This window comes from Chiloscyllium punctatum, chromosome 33, assembly GCF_047496795.1.
Source record: "Chiloscyllium punctatum isolate Juve2018m chromosome 33, sChiPun1.3, whole genome shotgun sequence".
In the NCBI taxonomy this organism is placed as follows: domain Eukaryota; kingdom Metazoa; phylum Chordata; class Chondrichthyes; order Orectolobiformes; family Hemiscylliidae; genus Chiloscyllium; species Chiloscyllium punctatum.
Window position 1 is genome coordinate 19486093 of NC_092771.1, and position 26247 is coordinate 19512339.

At 44.0% G+C, this 26247-nt stretch overlaps 1 protein-coding gene across 3 annotated transcripts in view; it reads left to right on the top strand.

Annotated features, from left to right (window-relative positions):
- The first annotated feature begins 255 nt into the window (after positions 1-255).
- c33h15orf39 (chromosome 33 C15orf39 homolog) overlaps positions 256-26247 on the top strand; it is a 90288-nt gene continuing 64296 nt past the window's right edge. The window contains exons 1-3 of one of the 3 annotated variants that reach the window (XM_072553083.1): positions 256-752; positions 3441-3484; positions 13351-13486. The gene's annotated coding sequence lies outside the window, so the exon portion shown is untranslated. The remainder of the gene's footprint in view (positions 753-3440; positions 3485-13350; positions 13487-26247) is intronic. The other 2 variants (XM_072553082.1, XM_072553084.1) reach the window with 2 other exon arrangements.

Below are 26247 nucleotides of genomic sequence, written 5' to 3' on the forward strand. Positions count from 1 at the left end.
GCTGAACAATTTTCTAGTTGCCCAAAGTCCTTTTAAGTTTCATTTTTAAACAACTGTGCAATAATCCTCAAACCTGCCAGAGGTTATTTTATCTTGCTTTTGTCCACCTACATGTCTGTAATTCTTGCATGGTTAGCCCTGTTCTGTTTTACTTGGCTGTCAGCCCAGGCCGGGTGACATCACCTGCTATTTCATCATTTCAGATTAGTACACAAGTATAAAATGCAGTGAAGAAGTCAGAAGTCAGATTTGCAAGGAAAATAATAGCTACTGACTGCATTTGAATTATAACTCAAAACATACCTCTGGTCAGGGAGGGCTCTCGGGGCTGGGTTAAGAAGTAAACTGGCTTCCTGCTTCCCTACACTAAGAGTCCTGAAGAAGGGTTGCACCCGAAATATCGACTTCACCTCCCGATGCTGCCTGGCTTGCTGTGTTCTTCCAGCCTCCTGCCTGGCTGCTATAGTAAGCGACTAACACAGGCTGTTTGTATTGAGTCAATGTAACTGTACTACTGTTGCTTTGAGGCGTGCAGGACTCTTATCTTACCCTGTGAGGCGCTGCCTATTCTTGCGACTTCCTTGCCGTTAGTGAGAGTGCTTACTACACACTTGAAAGCTTAGCTTTGCTTTCGCAGGGCAAAGGATCTCTCCATCTGTGTAGAATATTCTTGTTGCTTTGACCGAAGGTATGCAGCAGCATAGGAGGATCATTATGTGAAAAAGAATGCACAGTTGTTTGCATCTGGAAAGGTAAGCACAGTCCACTGTGTGTGTGTGTTTGTGTTAATCATTCTTCACTTTGTAGAAGTGTATGCTTTAATAAGTTCTCGTGCATGCTTGAAATTAGCAATTCATTAAAAAAAAATATGCCTGACAAGCCTGAGTGAAATAAAAAATGCAAGGAAATTGCACCCGCTTCTGTGCGTATTAATTTGCAAATGTTTTCCTGTAAATCTTATAGTTTCCGGAAAATGAAGTTATTTCAGTCCGGAAAAGTAGCTAGAATAATAATCGTTGCACACTACAATGGAATGGGCAGAACTGCACTGAAAGGGATTTCATAAATCAGGGTCTCTCTCGCGTAGAGACCTCGAAACAGGGTAGCGTGGTTAAAAGGTAGTCTCGTTTCCTGAGCCCTGATTATCATTTAAGGTTTGCTCTCAAGACCTTTCTGAACAATTAACAGTGACAAGCCTAGTCCCTCTATTCCCTTTTGAATTTAAATATCAATCCATTTCCTTTTTTTCAGCACGAACCAAGTCTGGATTCACTCGCTCGATTGCAATCTAGCCCAAAAATGATTACAAATGTGAAACGGTTGCCCCTTAAAATATTCTAAGCAATCATAGCTCCTGAAACAAAAAAAACCCCAGAAATTGCTATGAAGACTCAGCGAGTCTGGCAGCATCTGTGGAGAGAAACACACTGGATCCAAAAAGCTAACTCTGCCGTGTCTCCATAGATGCTGCCAGACCTACTGAGATTTAACAGCAATTTCTGTCTTTGTTTCTGATTCCCAGTTTGTACAGTTCCTTCGGTTTTTAACCATACCTCCTGATCATAATCGAAGAACTTCTACATGGCTTACATTAAAAATAACTTCTTAATTTCAAAATCTTGGATAGTCTTAAATGACTGTCTATAGTGAAATGTGTATTGAGATTGCGCACAGTTTAGGAATATGGAGGTAACGTTGTGCGTTGCAATTCCTGGAGTTAGGAAACTCAAAAGAAGGTTGAAGACAAGTAGTGTTCCAGATGTTGCAATCAACATATCGGCTGGTGGGACTTGTCGTTATTTATACATAAGTGGCACAGCTACTTCAGGCAAGGGGCAGATGCCACTACTCAGTAGTTGCTGCCAGAATTGCACAATTTCACGCCTGGCTTTGCAAATATGGCTTATCATTGTCTACCTCACTACAGAACGGTTCTTACACAGTTACTAGAGGCTACATACATCATGGAGGGTCACATGCTATGATTACAAGCAGAAGGACCCTTTTAGTAATGTGGCAACTAATAATTACGTCCAATCAACCTCTCTGGCACTGAAAATTAACTAGTAAAATTGTAGAATTTCACCTCTTCACGTGTTATTTGTTACTGGAGATTTCTTTAAAAGATTAAAGTTTTACTTCTCTTACTTGTCTCTTTCCTCTTGATCGAATTCTGCCTTTTATGTGTTAACCTGATTTGTCACTAACTTCACACACTCGAATTTACACTTCCTCCTCAGTGCATGTTCAATTGCCGTCTCAATCTTTCAGTTTGATGAAAGGGAACTGCTTTTCTGAGATCCAGTTGCCCATTCCCTTTCCTGCTTCGTTACCAGATAAGATGCAGTAACTTGCTAAGCAACACATTGGACTGCTTGAACAAGCTGAGACCAGCCTCGCTAATAGCAAATGGCATTAAAGGCTCTGCTGCATTTAATTCTGCGCTAATTTTTTTTCAGAAAGCAATCTGTGCCACTTGAATCGCAACTTAACGTAAACAAGTTGGAAATCTAATTTACTCTCCGAATAAAAATCGGAGTCAGTTTACAATAAAAGGCTCAATGGTCAAGTAAAGTCAATGCAGCCAGATTTCACCAATTTATATTCCTCATTTAAAGAGTTTACCAAGGATAGGGGTCTTGTGGCACAGTGGTTGTGTCTCTACCTCTGGTCTGGGTTCAAATGTAATAACTGCTGAACAAGTTAATTGGAAAATATCTGAAGTTTATTGGAATGCAATACTGAACTTCTGTTGATGGCTCACCAAGTGTTACTCATGTTGAACATTACTGTCTAAAGTTTCTGGGTTTTCATGGAACCGCAGCTTGAATTCTTAGAACTGTAGAATCGTTTTGCACAGAGGAGGCTATTTGGCCATTCAGTACATGCTAGCTCTTTATGGAACAATCCAATCTAATCACATTCCACTGTCTCATCATCCAAGCCCTGTAAGCTGGTTGCCTCAGGAGAATTCCCCCGTAACAGCGCTCTGGGTGTATCTCCACCCAAAGGCAAACCGCAGCAGTTCAAGAAGATGACTCACCACCTTCTCAAGGGCAATTATGAATGAACGATAAGTGTTGGCCCAGCCAGCATCACTCCTCATCCCATGAAGAAAAGAACCATCCAATTTCTTTCAAGAACTTTTCTTTTCACACTCCACCTTGCAAAACAAGCAACATATAGATGCTTTTCTTGAAGACCTGCTGGATCATCTCCTAAGTAAATATGGCACCCTTTCCCATTCTTTCACTCTTTATCTGGAAAAAAAACAGATATCTTGATGGAGGCAGATTAAAAGAAGAGAAAAGAAATGCTGATTATGCAATACATTTGAGTGGTGTGGTAGAAGTTGAATATATGCTGAATGTAACAGACAAAGGAGGAAGTGTATCTGAAGAGATAATTGTTCCTACTAAGTAATTCTACTTCCTCCTCAGATTCTGAGTTAAGCAAGAACTAGCAGAGCACATTCAAAGCTGTGGTAAGTTTAACTTTGTTCTTACAGTTAGAAGAAATTGCAAAATTTTTAATGTACTCTGACTAAGATGTTGAAGAGAATAATTAGCACCGGTGTATATGTAAATGCATTGACAGAAAATTGCTAACTTCATTGAACTCTGGCTAAAATATCTAAGAGAATATTAGCACCAGCGTATATATAAATGCAATTCGAAAAAAAATTTCCCTCGGTTTATTGAACTCTGGCTAAGATGTCCAATAGAATAATTAGCGCTGATATATATATATATATAAATGTTTTAAAATGGAATGGAATAATTTGATGCAACTTAGAAAATTAAAAGTGACCAAGGGTGTCATAAGTTCGGTCATGTCGCTTTCTATATTTATATTGTCAGATGGTACAAACCTGCCTTTATGCTCAAGCGCAATAGTGACATCTAGAGGCTGAGCACCATTTCTGCGGGAAGTGAAACAGACCAGGATCCCCCCTGTTATCCTCAATTCCTTATTCAGAGAGCAGCCAAGTCAGAAACATTAGCATTATTTACTGTGATCACCAAGTTAATTTATTGCAACTGAAGCAATTGGCTCTCAAGAGCAACTAGGGATGGACAATAAATGCTGGCTCAGCCAGTGACACAAGTGAATAAAATATTTTTATAAGGTGGTCGAAATAGCGTAAGATTCTTACACTTAGGATAAGAAAAATAAATGTTCCAAGCTGATTGTTTTTACTGTGTCATTTCCTGTGGCTGTTGGGATCAGCTTAACCTTTAATATTTCACATCAAGGTTGAATAATAGCCTGCTGAGCTCACTAGCTCTGTTTCCTCATGACAAGTGTTGAAATAACAGATTTTTTTTTCAAAAAAAGGTTTTAATCATGTTAACTAAATGCATGAGATGCCTGTTCCTGAGGGAAGAACAGTGACATGTTAAGTTGAGACTTAAGTGCTTGTGCAGCAGCAAGCTTTATTGAACGTAAGTAGAGGATGGTTAGAGAGCACCTTAGCTGGAACCAGTTCCATGTTTTTGTTATTGACAGGATGAGAGTGTCTTTGGCTAGGCCTACATTAATTGCTCTGCCCTAATTGCTCAGAGTCAACCACATTGCTGTGATCTGGAGTCACATGTAGACCAGATCAAGTAAGGATGACAATTGCCTTCCCTGAAGGGCATTAGTGAACCAGATGGGTTTGTCCAACAATGGGATTCATGGTCATCATTAGACTACTAATTCCAGATTGTTATTGAACTCAAATGCCATGGTGGGATTTGAACCCAAGTCCTCAGAACGTTACCTGGAACATCTCCCCAATGTGATCTGATATCACCAAGGTATGGCTCCTTTTACACATGCACAGTATCTATAATTAGAGTAAAATTTCCTTGATTCCGCATCTCCCCTAAGAACCTATCCTGTTTCCTTTTAACATTGGATATTGAACTCTTCTATCTGAATTTTGTCCTCACCCCTACAACTACTTTTTTTGTTTGAGGAATGGTGGCTCAGTGGTTAGCACTGCTGCCTCACAGCACCAGGATCCAAGGTTTGATTCTGGCCTTGGGTGACTGTCTATGTGGAGTTTGTACATTCCATGTCTGTATGAGTTTCCTCCAGGTGCTCTGGTTTTCTCCCACAGTCCAAAGATGTGCAGGTCAGGTGAATTGGCCTTGCTAAATTGCCCGTAGTGTTAGGTGCATTAGTCAGAGGGAAATGGTTCTGGGTGGGTTACTCTTCAGAGGGTAGGTGTGGACTTGTTGCATTGAAGGGCCTGTTTCCACGCTGTAGGGAATCTAACTGGAAAAAAATCTAATTTCCAACAACGTTCTCAACAATTTTTGAGGAGGTTTAGGATGGACGTGATCTGTTTATCACTCCCAAGGGAGGTGACCGCATTAGTGGGGTGAAATGGCAGCTTCTAACAATGGCTTGTTGATGGGCTGTGATGCTTATGAAGACATTAACGTCACAGTGGTGAAGGTCAAAGGGCAAAAAAAAAGCTCCAGGACTTGGAAGATCCCTGCCTCTTGATAGAGGGATGAGGAAAGTGAAATTCACACTGTCTGGTCATTCTGTATTGCTTCCTGATCTGGATGCACCTTAAAAGAGCATAAAAGGCATTCTGAAGACAGATATGGAGGTGAGGAAGTGAAGACTTTTCCACTCCAGTACAACTTTCTCCATAGGTAGTGCAACATCAACTGCTGCAGGGAGTACAGAAAATGACCTCTTCACAGCTCTGAGAAAGTAGAGTTATACTATTGCAAATATGGTGGGAGGTGCCAGTGTTCGAATGGGGGGGGATGGGGGGGTGCAAATTTAAAAATCATACAACACAAGGTTATAGTCCAACAGGATTATTTGCACTTCCAAATAAACCTGTTGGACTTTAACCTGGAGTTGTGTGATTTTTAACATTATAAGTATGGGTAGTGACTTGGTCTGTAGACTTCCTTGACTCCTGATGAAGGGTTCCTGTCCGAAATGTCAATTTTTCTGCTCCTCAGATGCTGCCTGACCTGCTGTGCTTTTCCAGCACCACTCTAATCTTGACTTTCTTGAAGGGTCAACCTCAGCATCAGGAACTGTCATGGCAAGAGGTTCAATGGTGCCAGGAAGGACAAATGAGTGAAGATGTTCCTCAGATTATTTCTCTACAGCAGCCTTTATCAGATTTTTGCAAGTCTTGTTGAACTTTGATCAGATCAAGGTCATTTTGATTCTCATCTGAAAGCTTTTCCATTGTATTTGTGTCAATAAAGTGTAATTTCTTCACCAAGAGAATGGTGAGTCTGCAGAGCTCTCTGCCAAGAGTGTGGTCAAAGCTTAAACATTGAATATTTTTAAGAAAAAATGTGGTATGCTTTTTTGGGCTAAAGGGATTAAAGGGGGAGCAGACTGAGTTGGATGATCAGCCATGATCATACTGAATGGTGGAGCAAGCTCGAAGGGCTAGGAGAAAGTGAGGACTGCAGATGCTGGAGTGTCTGAGTTTAAAGTTGTGATGCTGGAAAAGCACAGCAGGTCAGGCAGCATCCGACGAGCAGGAAAATCAACATTTCGGACATAAGCCCTTCATGGTCTACCCTTACTCCTGTTCTCTTTATTTCTATGCTCTGTCAGTGTAGATTGAAACATCTCTCTAGTGTGCCTCTGGCATGCGGTTAGAACTGCATTGCTGCCTTAAGATGACTTACTTGTGAGTTAGGAATCACTTTGCCCCTGGTCTTTTTGGCTGCTGCTTGTAATGGTTACTACATGTAATGTGTTCAGTCAAGTAACCATGCAAATGTATTGCTTCCATTGGGATTTCTCATAAGAGTTCCCATCACTGGCACTTTAATCAAATCAAAGGATCCTCTGTCTCTGTCATAGTATCCTTATTTTCTAGTGTTTTGTGAAGAAACAAATCTGAATTGGCAACATCTTGCTTCAGGGCATCATTTTCCTTGGAGTATTCTGTTCCTGCCTCTTTTGGCGAGATATATCCACCAATGATCCTTGGGATGCACTTCAACAGTCTGTCTGACTGGGCAACGAGCCAACCTCAGTCTCTGCTACAAATGTTGCACAAAAAATGTTCATAGTTCTGTGTGGCAGTTCTATTTAATTTGGCTTGGAATAATACACACAGTCTTTACAATCTCTATTCCACGATGTGGAGGTGCCAGTGTTGGACTGGGGTGGACAAAGTTAAAAATCACACAACACCAGGTTATAGTCCAACAGGTTTATTTGGAAGCACTAGCTTTTGGAGTGCTGCTCCTTCATCAGGTGATAGGTGAAAGTGAGGACTGCAGATGCTGGAGGTTAGACTCGAGAGTGTGATGCTGGAAAAGCACAGCAGGTCGGGCAGCATCCAAGGAGCAGAAGAATCGATGTTTCGATCAAGAGCCCTTCATCAGGTGATAGGTACCCACCTTTTTCACTGATCTTAATGTTACCTGAACTCCAAGGTTGAATGGAAGACAGTCTGAAGACTTCAATTCACAACTATGGGGAAGCATTTGAAACAATTAATACACCTCTCCAAGTGTCCAGTTCAGAAAGAATTTGTTCGGCCATTTACCATAATATCTCCATTTGCCATAACACCATGCAGATGTTCCAGGGTCAGTGATCTACTGTCAGAGGTGCTGTCTTTTGAACAAAACTCCCTGACTGCCTTACATGTGTAAAAGATCCCATGGCACTAGTTTGAGCAAGACCAGGAGAGTTCTCCCCAGTGTCCTGATTAATATTTATCCTCAGCAAAACCAAATCTGCTCACCATCATGGGACACCCCACTGCGTGAAAATTGGTGGCTGTGTTTCCTGCATTAACAACCATGATTAAACTTTTTATAAAAGGATTTAATTGCCTGTCAAGTTCCTTGGGAGTGTTGGAGGGAATTAGACAAATAGAATCTTCAGCCTGAGTGAGTCGTAACAAGGTGGTCTTTATTCAACCTTGTACCAACACAGTGTGGGAGAGACCTCAGAGTCAAGCTCCAAGACACTCGGCCATTTAACGCTCAAAACAACACATTTACACGTTTTTGCCTCACAATGGTAACATTGGTGCAAAATAAACTTTATTCAGTCATTTACTGCAAAGACAGGATGCAGTTTATTTTCTTGTGAGTTCTCTAATTTCACAGGACTTCCACATCCGTGATATCTTCTGGGCTTAGCTGTCCCCACCATCTACTCCTAGCACCCGAACTTTCCCTTATTATTAACGCTCGCATGACTATCTTGATCAATTCCAGTGGCCTCTGAACCTGATGAACTGCTCACTGTTCCCTTACAGCTAAACTAAGTGAGCTGCACTAATTCTTTATAAGGATATATTTCACTCTTAACCCCACTCTCTATCGCTTGTCCAGGTTAATTTTATTTGTTTTGTGTTCTGTAGCATTCAGTTTCTGTTTTGGCATTACTCACTTTGTACACTCCTGTCCTCCTTGCCCTGCATCAGGGGGGATCTCAAAATTGTGAAATATACATTTTTTTCATTCTCTAGCTGGTCCAGCATTTGCTGCCCATCCCTCAAACTGAGTGGCAGCTTGGCCATTTCAGAGGATGGTTAAATGCTAACCTCATTGCTGAGGGTCTGGAGTCACACGTAGGCCAGACCACATAAGGACGGCTGATTTATTTCCCTAAAGGGCCCTTTTGAACCAATGGATTTTAACCACAGTTAGTAACAGTTTCATGGCCGCTGTCACACAGTCTAGGTTTAAATTCCAGATTTATTAATTCAATTTAAATCTCACCAGCTCCCTGGCAGAATTTGAACCCATGACCCCAGGGAACATCCCTGGACCTCTGGATTATAACACCACTTCTCCTCTAACAATGCTAAGTACATTAAATAAAAGTTATTTCCTAAAGATGCAACAATTATGTTGACCAAGCCATTTGGCCAATTTGTGGATCCATAAGATCTTAAGATATAGGAGCAGAAATAAGCGTTTCAGTCCATCGAGTCTGCTCCACCATTAATGAGATCATGGCTGATCTGAAAATCCTCAACCCTACTTTCCTGCCTTTTAACCCTTGTCAGTTAACTCGATAACCTTTCTGAATAAACACCAGTCTTTCTTTGCCTCAAATTTGCTTAACAGCCCAGCCTCGACAGCCGTCTGTGGTAAAAGCTTCCACAGATTCATTGCCAACTGAGCAATGTCTGGGTGAGTGGGGGAGGAGATGAAGGTGATAGGTCAAGGAGGAGAGGGTGGAGTGGATAGGTGGAAAAGGAGATAGGCAGGTAGGACAAGTCCGGACAAGTCAAGGAGACAGTGCTGAGCTGGAAGTTTGAAACTAGTTTGAGGTGGGGGAAGGGGAAATGAGGAAACTGTTGAAGTCCACATTGATGCCCTGGGGTTGAAGTGTTCTGAGGCGGAAGATGAGGCGTTCTTCCTCCAGGCGTCTGGTGGTGAGGGAGCGATGGTGAAGGAGGCCCAGGACCTCCATGTCCTCGGCAGAGTGGGAGGGGGAGTTGAAATGTTGGGCCACGGGGCAGTTTGGTTGATTGGTGCGGGTGTCTCGGAGATGTTCCCTAAAGCGCTCTGCTAGGAGGCGCCCAGTCTCCCCAATGTAGAGGAGACCACATCGGGAGCAACGGATACAATAAATGATATTAGTGGATGTGCAGGTAAAGCTTTGATGGATGTGGAAGGCTCCTTTAGGGCCTTGGATAGAGGTGAGGGAGGAGGTGTGGGCGCAGGTTTTACAGTTCCTGCGGTGGCAGGGGAAAGTGCCAGAATGGGAGAGTGGGTCGTAGGGAGGCATGGACCTGACCAGGTAGTCACGGAGGGAATGGTCTTTGCGGAAGGCGGAAAGGGGTGAGGAGGGAAATATATCCCTGGTGGTGGGGCCTTTTTGGAGGTGGCAGAAATGTCAGCGGATGATTTGGTTTATGCGAAGGTTGGTAGGGTGGAAGGTGAGCACCAGGGGCGTTCTGTCCTTGTTACGGTTGGAGGGGTGGGGTCTCAGGGCGGAGGTGCGGGATGTGGACGAGATGCGTTGGAGGGCATCTTTAACCACGTGGGAAGGAAAATTGCGGTCTCTAAAGAAGGAGGCCATCTGGTGTGTTCTATGGTGGAACTGGTCCTCCTGGGAGCAGATACGGCGGAGGCGGAGAAATTGGGAATACGGGATGGCATTTTTGCAAGAGATAGGGTGGGAAGAGGTGTAATCCAGGTAGCTGTGGGAGTCGGTGGGTTTGTAAAAAATGTCAGTGTCAAGTGGGTCGTCACTAATGGTCCAGGAGAGGTCCAGGAAGGGGAGCGAGGTGTCAGAGATGGTCCAGGTAAATTTAAGGTCAGGGTGGAATGTGTTGGTAAAGTTGATGAATTGCTCTACCTCCTCGCGGGAGCACGAGGTGGCGCCAATGCAGTCATCAATGTAGCGGAGGAAGAGGTGGGGAGTGGTGCCGGTGTAATTACGGAAGATCAACTGCTCTACGTAGCCAACAAAGAGACAGGTATAGCTGGGGCCCATACGTGTGCCCATGGCTACCCCTTTGGTCTGGAGGAAGTGGGAGGATTCAAAGGAGAAAGTGTTAAGGGTGAGGACCAGTTCGGCCAAACGAATGAGAGTGTCGGTGGAAGGGTACTGTTGGGGACATCTGGAGAGGAAAAAACGGAGGGCTTGGAGGCCCTGGTCATGGCGGATGGAGGTGTAGAGGGATTGGATATCCATGGTGAAGATGAGGCGTTGGGGGCTGGGGAAACGGAAGTCTTGGAGGAGGTGGAGGGCGTGGGTGGTGTCTCCAACGTATGTGGGGAGTTTCTGAACTGGGGGGAATAGGACAGTGTCGAGGTAGGTAGAGATGAGTTCAGTGGGGCAGGAGCATGCTGAGACAATGGGTCGGCCAGGGTGGTCAGGCTTGTGGATCTTGGGAAGGAGGTAGAACCGGGCAGTGCGGGGTTCCCGGACTATGAGATTGGAAGCTGTGGGTGGGAGATCTCCTGAGGTGATGAGGTTCTGTATGGTCTGGGAGATGATGGTTTGGTGATGGGGGGTGGGGTCATGGTTGAGGGGGCAGTAGGAAGAGGTGTCCTCGAGTTGGCGTTTGGCTTCAGCAGTGTAGAGGCCAGTGCGCCAGACTACCACTGCGCCCCCTTTATCCGCTGGCTTAATGGTGAGGTTGGTGTCCTATTTGGAAAAGAGAGGGTTTTACCATGAAAGATGGGTTAGATTGATGGTGCTATATTGGAAACTGTGCAGGAAGCTGTGGCTGATGGATTTTGTCACTGACTAAATAGCAGTTGCCTCTTGCCTCTTGCCTCTCATTGGGTGCTGCATGTCCATTAATGAAAGCTATACGAACACAATTGGCTGCTTTTCCCTTAATTGTTCACCAGTTACTTTGGGGCTGCATCATGGAAATGGTTAGGGTAGGTCTTGGTCACACGTGTTCTCCAAGCCCTGTGCATCAACAGAGTTGTGAAAGCAGCCTGCTTGATGGGCACCCCATCCATCACCTTAAATACATCCATCCCCACTGCACATTGGCGACACAGTGTACCATCTAGAAGGTGCACTGCCAAAATTCACCATGGCTCCTTTGGCATCACTTAACAAATCTGCGACCTCTGCCAGCTAGAAGGTCAAGGGCAGCAGGCTCATGGGAACATCACCACCTACAAGTCACCATCCTGACTTGGAAACGTCCCACTATCACCAGAGCAAATTCATCTCTTGCTAACTGCACTGTGGATGAACCTGCTCCACATGGATGGCAGCAGCTCAAGAAGGTGCCTCACCATCACCATCTCCAAAGAAAATTAGGCTTTACCAGACACAACCACATCTTAGGAACCACTGTTAAAAAAAAAACTTTTGCTCTCTAGCTCCCTTCAGGTTAAAACATACCATTTTCATAGAACCCCGCCAATATAGAAGCAGGTCAATCAGCCATGCCACCCCTCTGAAGAGCATTCATCCCACCTTACCCTATCCTTGTAACCCTGCATTTCCCATGGCTAATCCACCAAACCTACACATCCTTGGACACTATGAGCAATTTTGAGTCAAAAAGTGTCCTGCTGGAAAAGCACAGCTGGTTAGGCAGCATCTGAGGAGCAGGAGAGTTGACATTTCAAGCATAAGCTCCTCCTGATGAAGAATTTATGTTGGAAACATCAATGCTCCTGCTCCTAGCTGCAGACCTTACTTTCTGCTACAATGAGCAATTTAACATGGCCAATCCACCTAACCAGCACATCTTTGCATTGAGAGGGAAACTGTGGCACTTGGAGGAGGCCCACGCAGACACGGAGAGAACATGTCCACATAGTCAGTTACCCAAAGCTGGAATTAAACCCGGTCCCCTGGTGCAGTGAAGCAGCAGTGCTAACCACTGAGCCATGGTGATCTAGCTTTTGGTGGTCCTTCCTATTTTCAGTTCATCCTCCATTTCTCTTTAATCCTCAGAGAAAAGAGTCAGAGAGTCATAGATATGTACAGCGCGGAAACAGACCCTTCAGTCCAACTCGTTCTTGCCAACCAGATATCCCAACCTAATCTCAGCCCATATGCCAGCATTTGGCTCATATCCCTCTAAACCCTTCCCATTCATATACCCATCCAGATGCCTTTTAAATGCTGTAACTGTACCAGCCTCCACCACTTCCTCTGGCAGCTCATTCCATACACGTACCACCCTCTGTGTGAAAAAGTTACCCATTAGGTCCCTTTTATATCTTTCCCCTCTCAACTTAAACCTACACCCTCAAGTTCTGGACACCCCCATGCCAGGGAAAAGACTTTTGTCTATTTATCCTATCCACACCCCTCATGATTTTATAAACCTCTGTAAGGCCTCCGATGCTCCAGGGAAAGTAGCCCCCAGCCTATTTAGCCTCTCCCTATAGCTCAAAACCTCCAACCCTGGCAACATCCCTGTCATGATTTGGACTGAGGTGTACACAGTTAAAAATCACACAACGCCAGGTTATAGTCCAATAGATTTAATTGGAAGCATGAGCTTTCGGAGCGCTGATCCTTCTTCGGGACAACCACCCGATGAAGAAGCAGCGCTCCGAAAGCCAGTGCTTCCAATTAAACCTGTTGGATTATAACCTGGCGCTGTGTGATTTTTAACATCCTTGTAAATCTTTTCTGAACCCTTTCAAGTTTCACAACATCCTTCTGATAGGAAGGAGACCAGAATTAAGCCTCTTTGAGTGCTGAAGGTGCCCTATATCTCCTCGTCATTCAATTTTCCAGATTTAAACAGTTGAAAAGCAAGGTGAAGGAGATATATGGAGCTGCAGAAACACAGCTTCTCATCAGCACCTTCTGTTTTAGGCAGCAGCACAGTGTCATTGAATAAGTGTTTGCGTCAGGCCGCTGCCTGAGGCAATTGACAATGTTTCACTTCTCTTGCAGCTGCTCCAGGTTTCTCCTACACGTCTACATTTATGACTGTCAGCAAGTCATGAGACATGAGTCACCGAGTATTCAGATCTGCTTATTTGAATATTTTCACAAGGCCAGATAGAGATCATTGCTCTTTTGTGTAGAGGTATGTTTGATTACATGTAATAGATGTCCACAATGTAAATTCACACTAAGGATTTGTGCGAAACATTTGCAATTTGAGTGCTTTGCAAAAATCAGCAACTCACTGAATAATTTGTGCTTCTCGGCTATAGGGAGTAAAGCTGACAAAATATGATCGATCCATAGGAGACCCTGAGAGATCAGAAGCGGAAAGGGTTAGCACTGTGACCAAGAAGGACCTTCTGCGTTTATGTAAACCAGAAGCATCTTTAAACAAGGTGTAAAAAGATGTGAGAAAAACAGATGGACAGAAAAGTGAAGGTGATGACAGGATGTGGTCTGATTGAGAGAGGTCAGGGAAGGGTAAGTCCGATTCTCAAAGAGGGGAGGTCTAATTGGAGGAGTTGAAATCAAGATTGAACAATACACGAAACCAGAGACATAGAAAGGGAAAAAAAATACTGGAACCTCTCGACCTGAAACTGTAACGCCACAGATAGAAATACACTGTTGAAAATTTTTGCAACTTTTTCCGTGTTTATTTTGGATTTCTGCCATCCAGAATCATTGTCATTGTCATCGGAAGTTGAGGCACCTGCTTAGGTTAGACTAAAGGTAAAAAGTGAAGTCACTATAGTCTTATGACACGACAGGACAACTGTCACCTTTGAGAGAGGTGACTGGTGGCAGTTTAACTTGAGTGTCACCACACCTCAGGCAAGTGGAGAGTTTGAGAAAGAGAGTCCTTCATTGTAACCTCAGACAGTGTAAGAATTGAACCTGAGCTAACCAACCCCCCAGTTTTAGATTAAGTTAAAAATCATCTAACACCAGATATGTTTGTTCAATATATCCTAACAGTTGCATGACACTGTGATCTTGTGCTATAAATTCTGTGTCCTACCACCCTGCCCTACTAGCTATCTGACAAAGGAGCAGTGCTCCAAAAGCTAGTGCTTCCAAATAAACCTGTTGGCCTATAACCTGGTTTTGTGTGATTTTTAACTTTGTCCACTGCAGTCCAACACCGGGTCCCCCACATCACAGTTTTAGGTTGGACTGATGAAACCTTCAATGATGAATAGCTGACAGATATAGTAGGTAACTAGCACTTGTTAGCAAATTTACAACATTTTGTCTTTGCCAGACACAGCTAATAAATTAGAAATGCAAATTTGCTTAACCTAAAAGATTACAAATTAATAATTAAAACAGTCAAGCTGTATTGATGTAGCCACTTTGATGGGAATGGATGTGGTCTATCGTGTTTTGCTCAAAAGCTTAAGCTTCATTTTACATGCCATGTCTGTCCAATGATCAAATATTGACATAATCATAATAACTTAAGTTAGTAAAAGGTTCCCGCTCTTCAAGATGACCTGATTACAAACATGGTTTGTTTCTCATCTCAAGAAATCTTTCCCAATTTCCCAAATCCAAGTTGGCAGAAGTCTTTGAGAGGATTTGTCTCTTACCTTTTCTAACTAAACTCTCCTCATGCCCCAATGGGATTCCCTCACATATGATTAACCCCCATCTTACCAAGCGCCATCTCACAACAACTCGCCACTCAGCAGATATCCCAGAATTCACCAGCACCCCTTTCACACACGTCATCTTTAAAAGCCTAGTGTGCACCTGAACAAGCACAGTCAGTCCAGAATTTCCCCGCAGGGTTCCTGACATTGCCCTGGACATAGCAGACATGGGGAAATATCTATCTCTTGGTGTTCTTGCTGAATGGATGGTGCCAACATGGGACTTCCTCTTCACCAAGCACCAGCACAGGAGGCAATGCCACCAGAGTATGGCCAGCCTGGCTCATGGTTAAAGCAGGCTTAACCATCTGAGGCATTGCCCAGCATTGTAGAAAGAAGGTCAACAGTCTGTCAGGATAAGTTCTACCATCTTCTCTCCCATACCTAACACCGCAATGCTACAAAATCCATTTCCCCACAAGGCTCACACTCTACCACTGTCACTATTGGCTGCAACATCTCCCCCACTCGCTCTCACCCAGCTCAACCTCTAACCCTGCATGTCCTGGTACTGCCTATTCACTCACATGGGACACCTTCCCAACCTGCAGTAATAACTGTGCCACCCACCTCTACCTCCTGCATTACCTGCCCCTCTCTCATTCCTTGACGAGAATAGCCCACAAGAAGTCCACAGAAAGAGCCAAGGTGGTCAGTAGGCCATCTAACATTTAGATTCCTAACCCTTAAAGAGGATACGGCCCTGACTCTGACCGTCCTGAGCAGGACCTGGACTGGTATTGGAGGCTGTTCTTGACTTACAGTTCCAGGGTCTAATGGGGGAATGGCTGTCCCCATTGACTTGACTAAGGCCGGCTGATAACTGTGACAAGCTTCTGGCTTTGTGCTTGCATTAAATAGGCAAGATATGGGAATGGTATCTAGGCTGAGGGGGACAAAGTGCCAAAAAGCAGTGCACGGCATGGATGCTGTGAGCATCCAAGTAGTGGTAGAATGATTGAGCTATACTAAGAGATGCAGCCAGGTTCACCCCCTGAGCTGGGGCTGTGTGTCCCTGAGCACACAGTGTCGTTACTGCAGCAATACAAGAGTTTCCAGTACGGCTCCAGACACAGCACTGTAAAGAAGAAGCATCCTGTAAGTGGCTTGAGGATGTGCCATCAGCGTTCTCAGACAAAACTCATAAACATGAAGGTTCAGGTGGCCTGTGCCTTTTCTTACGTGCCATTAGATATTGATGCCTGGTTTCCATTGGGGGTTGGGGGGCAAGTGATGAGTTAAATCCGCCCACTCTGGTTTCCTCAAGTCATCAAACGTGTTTGGTGAGTTTGGTATGATGTGAGGTTAATTACTAATGAGACAGTCTGAGCTGTTAACAAGGTGTTTCACAAAGCGTAATGACCATCAATTCATTGCTGCCTAATGAGAAGCTCGCCACATTGCACGTAAAAAGCAGAAAAGGTGGCACGGGTTCCTCCCAACGTTGAGAATGGCCTCAACTTGTCACCAATTCTGCTGGGCGAGAATGAGGACTGCAGATGCTGGAGATTAGAATCAAGATGTGGTGCTGGAAAAGCACAGCAGGTCAGGCATCATCCGAGGAGCAGGAAAGTCAATGTTTCGGGCAAAAGCCCATCATCAGTTCCTATTGATCACTGCCCAGTGCTCTTCCTGCCCACTTCATGTGGAAATACACATAGAAGCATCGAATGGTGACAACATAAAAGATGTATTCAGCTCATTATGACTCAGCTAGCTCTCTGAAGGAGCAACTTACCTTGTGACACTCCTGTCCTATTCCATAGCTCTGTACATTATTTATTTTCAGTTCTAACTCCCTCTGCAATGCCTCCATTAAACCTGCTTCACCCATCTTGTCAGGCAGCGCATTCCAGACCCCAAAGCTTTCTTCAAGTCATCACTGTCGTGTTTGCCAATGACCTTAAAGTTGTGATTGCTGGTTCTTGACTCTTCCGCCAATCGGAACAGTTTCTCCCCATTGACTTTGTCCAGACCCCTCATGACTTGAAACACCTACAGCAAATCTCCTTTCGGGGAAGGCACCCATCTGCTCCAATCTATCTTCATAACTGAAGTTCTTCATCCCTGGAACCATTTTAGTTGATCATTTCTGCCCTTACTTCAGAGCTTTCACATCCTTCAGGTTTCAGTGGTAAGGCTAAAATTTGTTACCAATCCCAAATTCAGTACCTTTGAACCAAAAGGCTTGCGAGGCAACTTCAGAAGACAAGATGGAAAGGGTGGGGAGGCACATATAGACAAGATCACTTGATATTTGCAAATTTCCTTCTGTATAAGGTATGAGTGAAAGTTGTGCTTTTACAAGAGTTGATGAGAATTGTCATGGTCACTATTAACTTTATATTCCAAACATATTCATCAAATTTAAGTTCCACCAACAAATTTAAGATCATTGGCTTAAATCCCACCAGTTACTATGGTGGGATTAGAATCTATGTCTCAGAATATTATGCCATCGGTTTATTAATTCAGCCAGATTACCACTACAGTGTCATCTTTTGGAAGTCCATAAACACTGCAACAACAGCATTAACTTCATCCAGCTTCTGTTACCTCATCAGAAATCTCAAAACAGTTAGTACAAAACATAATTTGCCCTGAACAAATTTGTGGTGGCTTTCCTCAGTTAACCCACATTACTGCAAATACAGAATCATGAAGGGGATGGATAGGGTGAATCGAGTTGGACTGAAGGGTCTGTTTCTGTGCTGGATAACTCTATTAGTCTAGGCCAGTATCTCATTACCAGGTCATCCTTTATTGACACATGAACAGCCCTTGACTATAGCACTGCCTCATACAGAGTCAGGCATTGGAGGGTCAGTGTTCAACACTGACCCTTTTTTATATGTCAGCCAGGGCTCCCTGATTGTCCAGCCTCAAACAGGGAACTCATATTCTATGATGTCCAAGTGGCGGACCTCATTACAATGGAGGAGAGGCAATGGCCTAGTGGTATTATCGCTGGCCTGTTAATCCAGAGACCCAGATAATGCTCTGGGGACCTGAGCTTGAATCCTGCCACAGCAGATGGTGGAATTTGAATTCAGTAAATATCTGGAGTTAAGAATCTAGTGAAGACAATGAATCCATTGTTGGGGGGTGTGGGGGGTGGGAGGGGGGGAGCCCATCTAGTTCACTAATGCCCTTTAGGGAAAGAAACTGCTATCCTTCCCTGGTTTGGCCTACATGTCACTCCAAGACCCACAACAATGTGATTGACTCTTAACTGCCCTCTGGACAATAAATACTGGCCTAGCCATTGAGGTGCTCATCCTGTGAATGAATAAAGGGGAAAAAAATCACTACAATAATCATCTCTGCCCCAAACTCTTTTGAAGTTTTGGTATGCTCCTGTTGTCTCCTGTGAAAACTGATGCAAAATACCTATTCAGTTCCTCCGCAGTTTCTTTGTTCCCCATTACTACTTCTCCAGCTTCAATTTCCAGCACTCCAATGTCCATGCTTGCCTTTTTGATATCTAAAAAATCTCTTGAAGTCTTCTTTGATATTATAAGCTGGATGGGGAGTTGCTTTCCATGGGGAAGCAACAGGAGGCCATTCCAGCCTGACAATAGACACTCTGGCCAGAGATGGCTTAATAGACTAATCAAGAATTGATTTTAGCTTCAAAAAACCCCAGAGAGTTTGAAACTTTCGGTGCCGCTTTGGAGGAACCTGATTGGGTCAGATGGAAAGTGGGTTAGCTTGTGAAAGTTCAAGATGAGGCATGTTGGTTAGACATCTGCAGAGTAGTGAAAGACTGAGAAAGCCTCCATTTTCAGTTTCATGAATGCCTATGTCACGGTTCACAGGACAGGACTAATGAGAGCAGTCAAGTCAAGCTTAAAGATTTGCTGTAGAAGGATAACTGCTATAATATGACAGTGTTTGGGAATAGATACAACTTCCTATGGAGCAAGCTGCCAGAGGAGGTGGAGGACTTTGATACAATTACAACATTTCCATAGAATCCCTACAGCATGGAAACAGGCCATTCGGCCAACAAGTCCACATCGACCCTCCGAACAGTAACCCACTCAGACCTATTCCCCTACCCTATATTTACCCCTGACTAATGCACCTCACCTACACAAGCCTGAACACTACAGGCAATTTAGCAGAGCTAATTCACGGAACCTGCACATCTTTGGATTGTGGGAGGAAACCGGAGCAGCTGGAGGAAACCCCATGCAGACATAGGGAGAATGTGCAAAGTCCACATGGACAGTTGCCCAAGGCTGGAATTGAAGCCGGGTCTCTGGTGAGCACCGTGCCGAGTTTCTGCAACAATTTCTGTTTTTGTTACAAAAGTTTCCAGACCTGGGGTTGGGCTTGAATCCAATTGGTTACATGTAGCTAGTAACTTAGCTATTGGACAGAGAGGGAGGTAGTGTCAAAGTGGTGTCATCAATTGAGTAGGTAATCTAGAACTCTAAGTTAGTGTTGTGGGGCATGTGGGTTCAAATCCCACCATGATAGATGGTTAAATTTAAACTCAATAAAAATATGGAATTAAAGGCTAACTGGCTTAAGTAACCATTGTTGCAAGGACACATTGAATGCTTTTGCTTTTGTGCTATGCCTAACTTCCCTTGTCAGCCACGGTTGCCCCTTCTCCTTTGAATGTTTCTTCTTCCTTGGGACGATTTCTGCTGTGCCTCACCTTGAGGGGTGACCTTACAGAAGTTTGTAAAATCATGAGCGGTATAGATGAGATGAGTGACAAGTGCCTTTTCCCTTCGTTGAGGTTTCAAGACTAGGGGACATTTTTTAAGGTGAGAGGAGAAAGATTTTAAAAAGATACGAGGGGCAAATTTTTTTTACAACAGTTTGCGTGTGGAATGAACTTCCAGAGGAAATGGTGGCTGCGGGTACAGTTATAACATCGAGAAAGCATTGAGGTAAGTACGTAGATTAGAGATGTTTGCAGGCGATGGGATAAAAGCAGGCAGCTGGGACTAGTTTAGTTTTGGATTATGTTCAGCGTGGACTGGTTGGACCAAAGGGTATGTTTCCATGCTGTATGATTCTATGACTCATTCATTTGACTAATATCCTTTCAGGAAGGAAATTTGCCGGTGACTCCCGATTCTTATAGGGATGAGCAATAAATGCTCAGCCAGTGGTGTGAATGAATAAAATACATTGCAACAGGATAACGCTACTCCCATTATTATAGAACAGTTTATCTTTCAATTCACAATGAATAGCACAAGAGATCCAACACAAGCTAAAATTTTACGAAACCAGAAGCCAGAACAGACTATCTGAGCCTGCTCCACCATTTCATATTCGTGGCTGATTAGCCAACTCAGTGATCTAACCCACCTCCTCCCTAAACACTTCACTACTGGGATCATCTTTTCAAATTATCACTTTTCCAAAGATGTGTAGATTAGGTGGATTGGCGGTGCTAAGTTGCCCATCACGTCCAGGGATGTGCAGTCTAGATGCATTAGCCACGGGAGATGCAGGTTTACAGGGATAGGGTAGGGGAATGGGTCTGGGTGGGATGCTCTTCAGAGGGTCAGTGTGGACTCAGTGGGCTGAATGTGCTGCTTCCACACTGTGCAGGGATTCTATAATTCTACTTGCAGCAAGTGATCAGACTTCATTCGTGAGTCACTGGGGCAGTTTGTCAGTCAGGAGGGTGGGAATTCCCAGCAGGCTGTGTGGCCAGTCAAAAAATGAAGTGATCTCCAGGAGGGAGTCGAAGAGTGTGGTGCTGGAAAGGTACAGATGGTCAGGCAGCATCCGAGGAGGAGGAGAATCGGTGTTTCGAGCATAAGCTCTTTATTGAGGGTTTATGCTCGAAATGTCGATTCTCCTGCTCCTCAGATGCTGCCTGACCTGCTGTGCTTTTCCAGCACCACACTCTTAGACTCTAACCTCCAGCATCTGCAGTCCTCACTTTCTCCTGATCTCCAGGAAGGGTATAGTTTTAATGAGTGATATTGTATTCCATAAAGAATTGCCATTGATAATTTAACTCAGTAAGAGTCTGTTGTCAGAAGTAGTCTGACTGAGTCATCACCCTTGCCAATCTGGCTCTGGAAGTACTGACACGTCAATTCACACAAGTTTCAGCAACAATTCAGTCCTTCGAGCATGCTCGACCCTACAATAAGATCCTAGCTGATCTGTTGGTGTTCCAAATTCCCCATTCCTATCCTTCCTCAACAATCTTTCATTCCCCTGACTAGCACGGCAGCTCAGTGGTTAGCACTGCTGCCTCACAATGCGAGGGACCTGGATTCGATTCCACCTTTGCGTGTGGAGTTTGCACATTCGCCCTGTGTCTATGTGGGTTTCCTCCCATTGTCCAAAAGTGCACAGGTTGGCTGGATTGGCCATGCTAAACTGTCCATAGTGTGCAGGCTAGTTGTTAGAGCCATGTGAAGTACAAGGTTACAGAGATAGGAGGTTGGGTCTGGCGAGATGCTCTTTGGACGGTCAGTATGGACTTGGGCTGACTGATCTGCTTCTATACTATAGGGATTCTTTAAGGATCTATCTATCTCCACCTTAATAATATTCAATGGTACCTCCTTCACCAGCAGAGACTTCCAAAGTCTTGCAAATCCAAAAATGAAATACGTCTCCTCACCTTGTTTAAAAGGTGACCCCTAATTTTAAAACAATGCCCTTTATTGTGGACTCACGCACAACAGGCAACACCCTTTCCGTGTTCAAGACCATTCAGGATCTTATCAGTCAAGTCACCCCTCACTCTTCTAAACTCCAGTGAAAACAAACCCGCTCTGAGCAGCCTTTCACCAGAAGAAAACCAATTCATTCCAGGTATCAGTCCAGTAAACCTCCTCAGAATCACCTCAGTGCATTTAAATGCATCCTTAAAGAGGGAGACCAAAATGGTACACAGTTCTCAAGATGTGTTCTCACCAATGCCCAATATAATTGAAGCGTAGCACCTTCATTTTCATGTTCAGTTCCTCTAACACTAAAATGTTGCATTCTGCTGGCAGTCTTGATCATTTGCTGTACCTGCATAGTAGCTTTTCGTGACTCATGCACCGGAAACACTTACACCATCATGCTCATTTTAAATAATTCTCTGTTTTTCTTGTTTGGCCTTTGCTTCTGATTCTTTGAATCAATCCTGTTGGAATTTTATGTATCAGAAGCCTGTTAAGATCGCAAGTTAGGTTGGTTCCTCTCGAGAATCCATTCCAAAGTTAATCCATTGAAGTAAAAATAAAGGAAAAGAAATAAAAGAAGGAATACCAGATACGGAACAACTGTCCCTCTATATAATTCTACAAAAGGGAAATTGCAATTTTGTCCCATGCAATTTCTTTTATTTCATAAATATACTTTATAAAAATATCTTTGTCGACATATAGAGTCACTGAAGTAAAGTCAGAGTCATAGAGATATACAGCACAGAAAAAGATCCTTCGGTCCAACTCGTCAATGCCGATCAAATATTCTAGCCTAATCGAGTCCAATTTGCCAGCATTTGGCCCATATCACTCTAAACCCTTCTTATTCATATAACTATCCAGATGCCTTTTAAATGCTGTAATTGTATCAGTTTCCACCACTTCCTCTGGCAACTCATTCCATACACACACCCTCTGTGCGAATAAGTTGCCCCTTGCGTCTCTTTTATATCTTTCCCCTCTCACCCTGAACCTAAGCCCTCTAGTTCTGTATTCACCCACCCCGGGCAAAAGACCTTGTCTATTTATCCTATCCATGCCCCTCATGATTTTATAAACCTTCACAAGGTCACCCCTCAGCCTCCAACATTCCAGGGAAAACAGCCCCAGCCTATTCAGCCTCTCCCTATAGCTCAAATCCTCCAAACCTGACACATCCTTGTAAATCTTTTCTGAACCCTTTCAAGTTTCACAACATCCTTCCGATAGGAAGGAGACCAGAATTGCACGCAATATTCTAAAAGCGGCCTAACCAATGTCCTGTACAGCAGCAACATGACCTCCCAACTCCTGTACTCAATGCTCTGACCAATAAAGGAAAGCATACCAAACGCCTTCTTCACTATCCTATCTACCTGCAACTGCACTTTCAAGGAGCTATGAACCGGCACTCTGAGGTCTCTTTGTTCGGCAACTCTCCCTAGGACCTTACCATTAAGAAGTTCAGTTCTGTACAGAAACTTGAGAAGAAAGAAACAAACATTGGAGTTTGACTTTATCCAACACAGAAACCAAAGGCTTTTCTTGCGCAGGATTATATTTACCTATCCTTGAGGCACAAGGAACATTCAATAATTGAACAGACTTCCCATTAACTTCGGCAGGAAGTCTTCAGGCAGTAATCTTTCCCCACTGCAACTTGGCAGCAGCTGTCCCAAGCTCTGAGATTTTTTTTATTTCAAGATAGACTTTATTCATAAAAAATGTCATTATATATACATAGTCACAAGCACAGTTCGGTTTTACAGAAGCTTTGAGATGTCCCCTTCCTCCTTAGTCTGGAATCAAGGAGACACCTTTGGAATTTTGCTCTCAGGCCATCAGGTTCCTGTGGTTCCATATGCAAAATAGTTTGAGATATTTCACTTAAGCTGTCTGTACAAGCTGAAATAGAAGTGGCTGTCACACTGTTTTTTGTCTGTGTGCAAAACCACTTCAATGTGTGATGAGGGATGTCGGATGAGAGGACTGGTGACAACTGAAATGAAACACGTACTGAAAGATTCCATTGGTTCTCAGCTGGTCACATACTGAGGCATGCTATTGCTTTCTACTTCCTGCATTTCAAAGATATTGGAGCATATGAGCCATCATACAAAGATTTGGATATTTTATTTACTTTTGCATGGTTTGAAAACAGTCAATATCATATAATTTGGGCAGACAATGATCTAGTGATATTATCGCTGGACTGTTGATCCAGAAACCCTGGTAATGTTCTAGGGACTCAGGTTCAAATCCAACCACAGAATTTAATAAGTATCTAGAATTAAGAGTCGAATGATGACTGTGAATCCATTGTCAATTGTCAGAAAAAATCCATCTGGGTCACTAAAGCCCTTTAGGGAAGGAAACTGCCGTCCTTACCTGGTCTGGCCTACACGTGACCCCAGACCCACAGTGATGTGGTTGACTCTAAAATGGGATTAGGAATGGGCAACAAATGTTGGTTTAGCTAGCGATGCCCTGCATCATCCTGTGAATGAATAAAAAAGAATATTGCATGAAGAAAGACTTGCATTTGTATAGCACACTTCCTGACTAAATGATGTTGCAAAGTAGAGTGGCTGCTCACAATGCAATCTTTTTTACATTGGCATGACCAAACGCAGACGAGGTGAAACATGTCCACTTTGACTGTAGAAATGATCCTGATCTCCCAGTTGCTTACCATTTAACACTGAAAAGGGCTACGCCTGAAATATTGACTCCTCCCCACCTCCTGATGCTGCCTGGCTTGTTGTGTTCTTCCAGACTCCTGTCTGTCTGTGTACCTTAGATTCCGGCATCTACAAGTTTTTTTGTCTCTACTATTTCAATAAGCCATGATGTGGAGGTGCCAGTGTTGGACTGGGGTGGACAAAGTTTAAAATCACACAACACCAGGTTATAGTCCAACATATTTGGAAGAACTAGCTTTCGGAATGTTGCTCCTTCTTCAGGTAGCTTCATCAGGTAGCCACCTTGCTGTCATGCTAAAACTCCAGTCCTCGGCCTGCTACAATCATCAAATCATAGAATCCCCCAACAGTGTGGAAACAGGCCCTTCAGCCCAGCAAGTCCACACTGACCCTCCGATGAGTAACCCACCCAGACCCATTCCCCTACATTTACCCTGAGTGATGGACCTAAACTATGGGCAATTTGCCTGACCTACACATTTTTGCATTGTGGAAGGAAACCCACGCAGACACGGGGAGAATGTGCAAACTCCACACAGACAGTCGCCTGAGGCGGGAATTGAACCTGGTCCCTGGCGCTGTGAGGCAGCAGTGCTAACCATTGAGCCACCGTGCCGCTAATATTTGAAGGGCTTTTGCCTGAAACAGTGATTCTTCAGCTCTTCGGATGCTAACTGACATGCTGTGCTTTTCCAGCACCACACTCTCGACTCTGATCTCCAGCATCTGCAGTCCTCACTTTTGCCCTGACTAATGCACCTAACCTACACATCCCTGGACACTATGGGCTATTCAGCATGGCCACTTCACGTAACCTGCACATCTCTGGGCTGTGGGAGGGAAGTGGAGGTCGAGAATGTGGTGCTGGAAAAGCACAGCAGGTCAGGCAGTATCCGAGGGGCAGGAGAATTGATGTTTCAGGCATAAGCCCTTCATCAGGAAAGGTTTATGCCTTGAAATGTCGATTCGCCTGCTCCTGAGATGCTGCCTGACCTGTTGTGCTTTTCCAGCACCACACTCTCAACTCTGATCTCCAGTCCCTACTTTCCTTCCACTGTGGAGGAAACCAGAGCACCCAGAGAAAACCCACACAGACTCAGGGAGAATATGCAAACTCCACACCGACAGTCAACAATGGCTAGAATCGAATCTGCACCCCTGGTACTATGAGACAGCAGTGCTAACCACTGAGCCACCGTGCTGCCTCACAGTGTTCCATCAAAGTACAATGCAAGTTCATTTTCCACTCAGGTTCCTTACAGCTTTGCGGTCTCGATATTTAAATCAATAACTTCAGAAACTAACCACCTGACATCTGTTCTCTGTTCTCCTTACATTCTCTTTCCCTGCCCCCACTGGCTTGCCTTATTTGGGCGTTTACTGAGCTCATTGTATAGAGTTTAAAATCACACGACATGAGGTTATAGTCCAACAGGTTGATCTGAAAGGTGGACTATAACCTGCTGTCGTGTGATTTTTAACTTTGTCCACCACAGTCCAACACCAACACCTCCACCTCATGGCTCCATATATAGAGGTCACCTATCCCTTTCCTTTCACACCTTAATTTATAACAATTTTACTTTTTTTCTCTTTCATCACCATTAACAACTACTTTGCCTTTTGCACTCCTCTGTCTCTCTCAAAAGTATACGAAAAGCCAACTTTCCAACATCTTTCAGTTCTGAATTAGAGCCATATCAGTCTCGAAAAATTCTCTCTCCCGCCAGATCTGCTGAGTTTCTCCAGTTTTCTCTGTGTTTGTTTCAGATTTCAAACATCTGCCTTTAATCAGATATTCCAAAGAGAACTGCGGCCAGTTAATTCCTTTCTAAGTGTAGTCAGTATTGTACTGTAGGAAAGTGGAAAGCTCCC